The following is a 6,182-nucleotide window of genomic DNA, read 5'->3' as shown; positions in this document are numbered from 1 at the left end:
AGCCCCTCTGCTCTGGAGCCAGGCTGGGAGAGCTGGCAGTGCTCCACCTGGAGAGGAGAAGCTCCAGGGAGAGCTCAGAGCCCCTTCCAGGGCCTAAAGAGGCTCCAGGAGAGCTGGAGAGGGACTGGGGACAAGGGATGGAGGGACAGGACACAGGGAATGGCTTCCACTGCCAGAGGGCAGGGATGGATGGGACATTGGGAATTAGGAATTGTTCCCTGGGAGTGTGGTGAGGCCCTGGCACAGGGTGCCCAGAGCAGCTGTGGCTGCCCCTGGATCCCTGGCAGTGCCCAAGGCCAGGCTGGACAGGGCTTGGAGCAGCCTGGGACAGTGGAAGGTGTCCCTGCCCATGGCAGGGGTGGAATGGGATGGGATTTAAGGTCCCTTCCAAATCAAACCTTTCTGGGATTCGGTGACACACAAATCCAAATGCAGATTTGCAAATGTAAATGTGAATTTGCTAACAGGCATTTTACCCCAAACTCTTGGGCAGCAAAACTTCCCAGATGGCACCAGGCAGATGCAATGGGTCACACGTTCCCTCCTCTTCCATCTCCACTCACTAATTCCACCCACTGGCAGCAAAACCCAGCAAATGTGGGGAATCTGTTCAGCCACCCAACACCTGGGTGAGGAGAAAACCAGCAAGCTCAAAAGAAAAGTCTAGATTAGCTTGTATTTCCTTATTCATTTCCTTATTGGCTCTGAGTTTTCTTCTTTTTTTGAAGGAGAAGAGGGAACTGTGGAGTTATTTCAGTGTTTTGAAGCGATTCTATTTACTGGGAGCCAAGAGGATTGATTTAGACAACGTGGGGAATGCAGGGAGGGTGAAGGAGATCCCAGAGCAGAGCAGCAGTGTTTGATTTCAAGGCTGCTTTGCTGTGAATTCTAATGCCAGAGAGCAACTTCAATCCGTGGCCAGCTAAAAATGAAGGGCTGGGAATTGTTTTGCTGAAATTGGGATTAAGAGTGAGGAAAAAAAGAGCACCTCGCTGTCTGAAAGAGTTTTTACAACAGTCTTGGTGAAAAATAAGAAAAATAATCAAGTTTTAGTTGCTTATGGGTTTCCTTCAAGGTTTTGGGGGGATTTTTTCTATTATACATTTATTTTTATGTCATTTCTTTTAGAGGCAATAGAGTAGAGGAGTAAAACATCAGAGACCCAAGGTTTTGTTTACAAAGAATTATGAATCAAAGGAAAACCCAAACATTCAATTCATAAATTGTTCATTTAATATGGTGGAAAGATGCAAACAAGCCCAAACTGCCATTTTTGGGTTAGCTCACTTTCCAGAACATATAGAGGGAATTTTATGGGAACAACATACACTTGAGAAGGTTCTTTTGTGGTCTCTTGATCTCAAACTTCCCTTCCTGAGCTCTCAGGTTTGTTCTCCCAAAATATAAACAAAATTCCCCAAATCAGCATCTCTCCAAATCCTACACGTTGTCCTTGGGCCACCCTGATTTGGAAATCCTTTCTAAAGGATTCTTGTCTTCCTGAAAGCCTGACCTGGTGTTTTGTGACCTTTGGGAGAGCAAAGGAAAAGGCCAAGCCTGCTGTCAGGGGCAGCAAGGCAAAGAGACACCAGGAACCAGGGTTAGGGTTAGGGTTATAGTGCCATTATTTCCTGCAGAGGCTGACTTAGACTCCCAAGACCTCAAAACTCCCCAGATTTTTCCCAAGCCCTCCATCAATCATTACACAGCTGCAATATTCCAAATGAAAACCTCAGACTTCATTCTCCATGCCTTTATTCACCTATTTTTCATTCTCCTGTGGAAAAGGCATTGCTTTCCAAGGAGAGGGTGGGTTAAAGGGATATGGCAGGGATAGCACTCAGGCCATGGTGTCCCCTCTGTGATCCAGCTCCAACAAGGACACCAGAACAGCATTGTCCAAGCAGGAATCACAGGAGCTTTTGGGAGAACACACACCCAGCTGGGAATGCTGGAGCAAATGAACAATTTGCAAACCCTCTGGAGGCTGGAATTTTTTGGCTCAAAGGTACAAAACTCCGGAGTTTCAGTGCAGGGAGATTCATGAGCAGCTCCATGGAACTGGAGTCAGCTGGGCAGCATTTGCTGGTTGGGAATGGAACCGGTGGGCTTGCAGCAGTAAATAAGGAAAAATAAATTGATGGCAGCTCTGGGCATTTTCTGCTGGCTGAGGAAAAGGGGCAGGAGGGGAATAAGAACACCACAAGTGTTGCAGAGGGGATGTCACACAGCCCCTGGCATGGCCACAGCCCTGCCAAGGGGACCTGGGAGTTTTGGGGTGCAGAGCATGGGGAGGCAGACAGTTCCAGCCCAGAGCTGCAGAGCATCCCACTGCTCAGAAGGGATTTGTGAGCCACGGCTGGGCAGGGCCTCTCGGTTTGAGGGATCGTCCAGAAGATGACAGTAGGATCACAAAATCCAGGAATGGTTTGGGTGGTAGGAATATTAAAGCTCATCTAGTTCCATCCCCTGCCATGGTTGGGACACCTTCCACTATCCCAGACTGCTCCAAGTCCTGTCTGACCTGGCCTGCAACATTTCCAGGGATCCAGGATTTCCAGAAGCCACAGCTTCTCTGGGCACCCTGTGCCAGGGCCTGCCCACACTCCCAGGGAACAATTCCTGATTCCCAATATCCCATCCATCCCTGCCCTCTGGCAGTGGGAGCCATTCCCTGTGTCCTGTCCCTCCATCCCTTGTCCCCAGTCCCTCTCCAGCTCTCCTGGAGCCCCTTTAGGCCCTGGAAGGGGCTCTGAGCTCTCCCTGGAGCTTTTCCTCTCCAGGTGAGCACCCCCAGCTCTCCCAGCCTGGCTCCAGAGTAGAGGGACTCCAGCCTTCAGAGCATTTCCATGACCTTCTTTGGACCCCCTCCAGCAGCTCCAGGTCCTCCCTGATGTTGGGGGCTCTGGATTTGGATTCAGCTCTGCAGGTGGGGTCTCACCTGAATGGAGCAGAGGGGCAGGGTTCCCCTCCCCACACTGAGGCATGATCCCAGCACGGGTCAGACCTCACAGACCTCACAGCATCCCTCAGCTCAGCCTGTGTCACCCTGGGGCTGCCACGATGACACAAATCCTCAAACCCATCCCAGGGGCTTCTGCTCTAAGCTCAGCCTTGCTGGAACAGCTGCTGCAGCTCAAGGACCTTTTGGAGTGGCTGAGCTGAACCTCTGCTTTGCCAAAGTAACTCCCAGCCCCCAGGGCAGCCCTGGAGTGTCCCCAGCCTCCGTCACACAATGAACTTTGGGAGCTCAGCACCAGCCATGCAAGGCCCAACACTCGGGGTGATGGGAAAAGCCTCACAGCACGTGAAAGAGCCAATAAATAATTAGATTCACAAAAATCTGAACACTTTAACTGAGTGCTACTAATAACAATATATTGTGGCAGGAGCAGGGGCATGGAAGGGCTCGGGGTATTTATAAACCCAGTGAACCCTGGGATCCACGTGCCACGTTTTGACTCCGTACCACCTTCGCCGCTGGATTTTGTTGCTGCCTGAGGATTATTTTGGAAAGAGTTATTATTATCCCTGATTTATTGCTCTGCACTAAGGGGAACTCTCACTTTTCGCCGAGACAATTACAGAACCCTCGCTGAGAGCCACTTCAAGGAATGGCAGCCTCTGCTCCAGCCCTGATTGCAGACAGACGGGGGATGCTGCTTTTCCAGGGGTTTGGCTGATTAGGCAGTGAGCTCCGTCTCCCCGTTACCTGCAGATGGGATTTTCGTCTGTATTAAATAAACAGTTTAAAACCTCTTAATTATTCCAACAGCAGCTTGCGGTTTGCTGGGGTGGAGGTTTCTTTTTTAGCCTTTCTGGGAAGTTTTCATTTCCGTTTCCTGGTGCTTGCTGTTCTGGAAGCAGCCGTGCAGGCACACCAGGGGATGCATTTTGCTGCTCCTCTGTTTTGCTCTCCTCCAGCTCACTCCGTGTTTTTCACATCCCTCACCGCCACTTCCCACCCCACCTTCCCAGGCTGATCAAGACTCTAATCAGAATCAAGTCAATTAAGGACAGGATTAGACTGAGGGGAGGTTAATAGGACTGTGACAACAGGGCATTTATTCACAGGGCTTTCTCTTCCACCCTTCACTGTCCAAGTCTATTTTCCCCAGCCCATCAAATCCAGTTAATGCTTCACCAAGCACACTGTGAGCTCTGCAAGGGAAAACTGGCTGGAAAATTGAAAAAAAAAACCTCCCCAAAAAGGGGCATCTGGACCTAACAGCCTCTTGTGATGACACTGTCCCCGCCCTGCCATGTGCCAGTTGGTGACACTCTGGGCAATCACGGTTTCTGCTCCCTCAAAACCCATTTCAGCTCTTTCTTTGCCCTTCTTTTTGCATCTCCTTCTGCTCTTCCTCTCCAAAAGACTTGGAGAAGAAAAGGAAAATCATCATTTTGAGGTCCAGCACACATGGACATGCAGCAGCCTCTCCTTTTGGTGCATCCTGAACAAACCAGCTGGGAATTTCACCCCTCTGCCCCAGGCAAAGCTGGGTTTTTATTTCTGGGTGATTTTGCCACACAGTTCCTTGGAGACAACCATCCAAGAGCTCTCCAAGCTTTGCCATCATGATTGCTCTATGGAGATGTCTCCTCCCTCAGCAGCTTCTCCAGCCTCTTCAGCCATCCCTGAGGGAAGAGCAGGACACACTGGTGGCCTCTGAGAGCACATGTGGGTTCCTCTCCCCGGGTAAGGCCAGAAATGCCAGCAAAAACCAGGGAGAATTTGTGGGTGGAAGCAGCTGAGGGTTTGTGGAGTTCTTGCTGGAGTTCTTGGTGTGGATAACGAGCCCACCTGGAAGTGGGAATAACCCCTGATTTACGGAACAGCTTGAGAAGAGCTGGGAGTGGAGGGAAGGGGAATCTCTCCATAAAATCCAGCCTATTTTTGCTGCTGCCACTGTGATTTTCCCAGCTTGTTGTGCTGAGAACTGGCCTGGGTTCAGTGGTACCTCCTCCAGGTGGGAACACCTGTAAATCCCATGGGAAATGCCTTTTTTTGACACTCCAGTTCAGTGTCCCAGCACCCAGGGCCAATATGGTGGGCATGGTAATAGAAATATGAATAAAAGGATGGTGCCCAAATCCCAAAGAATGTAAAGCAGCAACACAGCCAATGTGGAGCCTGGGAAATGTCCCAAACTTGTCAATAAATGCCTATTTTTGGGGAGAGGGATTTTTGGACTATGACACACAACAATCCTGAACAATTTCAGATCACTGGCTCCCACTTCCAGCATTTATTGGCTTAATCATCAAAATATATATATATTTTTTGGGATCCTTGGACCTGCATGTCTGTGTGCTGGTCCCACATTCTCCTGGGGTTTGTCTGAGGGACCAGATCTGGTCTTAGTGATTGCAAACAATGGTGAGAAAATTGATTAATGTACATACAAAACTATTCTGAATAAATGACTCCTATAAATAGTCCTAAATAATCCATGATTGCATCTGCAAGTTATACATAAATAATAATACAGTAATAACAACGACACTAATAATAATTAATAAAAATAATAGCTTATTCTGTGAATTAAAAAATGTGCATTTAATGCTGGAATGAATAATTTCCCCTGAGTTTTCCCAATTCTTCATTTTCAGTTCATCTATATTTGGATTTCCAAAAAATCTTTTGGAAATGAGTTCCACAGTTGAACAACTATTTTCTTTAAACCTACCCCTTGCTAATTTTATCCAGTGTCAATTCCAATTTAAACGGAAATGTGCACAAATGAAGATTATAATTTTGTCCTCTCTACCCCATCCCTGGTTTGTAAACTTCCATCAAACCCTCCTTTGGCTGCTTTTTTTTTTTTTTTTTTTTAGGAAGGAAACCCAAGTTATTTAATCTCCTTTGGAATGAAACGTTTTGTGCCTTTGCTGGCTGTACCCAGGAGGAATTAATTTCATTAAGCAGTAAAAGTTCACTTGTCTGGTTTAGCTTAATTCACCTTCTGAGATGCAGGAAGGCACTCACCTCGGCAGTGCGAGAGCCACAGGAATTCCTGCTTGCTTACCTTGAATTCCCTCTTTTCCTACCAAAAGTCTGGAATATAAAGTTGAACATGAAGGATTATGGGCTTAGGTTTTGCAAAACTTCCCCAGATTTGATGATCCCACAAGTTTTCTCAGTAGACTTTGCCACAAGTTCCGTGTCGAGCAGGATGGGA

This window comes from Anomalospiza imberbis, chromosome 24 (genome assembly GCF_031753505.1).
Source record: "Anomalospiza imberbis isolate Cuckoo-Finch-1a 21T00152 chromosome 24, ASM3175350v1, whole genome shotgun sequence".
Taxonomy (NCBI): domain Eukaryota; kingdom Metazoa; phylum Chordata; class Aves; order Passeriformes; family Viduidae; genus Anomalospiza; species Anomalospiza imberbis.
The sequence above is the reverse complement of the archived record's forward strand: the minus strand, read 5'-3'. Positions refer to the sequence as shown.